Below are 880 nucleotides of genomic sequence, written 5' to 3'. Positions count from 1 at the left end.
GGGGGGGGGGGGTTCAGAAGAGCGACAGAAAGAAAAAAAAATAACAGCCTGTTTTTTTCTACAAACTTATTAGAATAAAATTATTCCCCCGCTCTCCCTGCACGATTTTCGCCATAATCTCTCTATTAAAACGGAAACATATAAAATGCATTATCTTTTGTTATAGGTTTTTGCTAGCCAATTTTAGCTTTGATGAAAAATGGTTTAAAAATAAAAATTTATATTTTTTTTTCCCTTATGCATTTGCTATAGAAAATATATAGGTTTTATTCATAAATCTATTAATATTTTCGTTGCATCAGCATTTGGATATTCTTTTTTTAAAAAAAAATAAATTTGAAATCCATTACTCGAACTGAAAATGAAAATTAGATGTGAAATATTGTGATCAAACAGGTTGGAATTTGCCTAGTTAATTGAAATAAAAATTTTTGAAGTGGACACTGGAAAAAAAAAAAAGATTAATCTCTTTTCATTTACTAACAAAAATCAGATAAAAAGGAAATGAAATGCCGATTTGGTGGAGTTTTAAATGGAATACAACTTTGGGGACTGGGAAATAAAAAAGGGCGGGAAAGCGCAACGGAATGGGGAAAAGGGAGCTACTGAAAAAAGTATTCGAAAAAGGAAAAGGGCGAAAGTGTAATGGGGCATTATATGGAAAAGAAAAGGAGGAATAACTATTTTGGTAGCAAGCTATTTATTTGGGGTTTGAAATAGTGGTATAAGTTTAATGGTAAATGGGGAGATAAAAAGAAAAGCCAAGGAAAGTAATTGTTTGGGGCAAGAATGGAAGAACACTAATCAAAAAATTACAGTAGTGCAGAAAAGATAATAAAAGAGGATCATTAGTAAGAAGAACTTTTTTTTTTTTTTTGGG

This window comes from Penaeus monodon, chromosome 29 (assembly GCF_015228065.2).
Source record: "Penaeus monodon isolate SGIC_2016 chromosome 29, NSTDA_Pmon_1, whole genome shotgun sequence".
NCBI classification, from domain to species: Eukaryota; Metazoa; Arthropoda; class Malacostraca; order Decapoda; family Penaeidae; genus Penaeus; species Penaeus monodon.
This window is presented reverse-complemented; position numbering follows the sequence as displayed.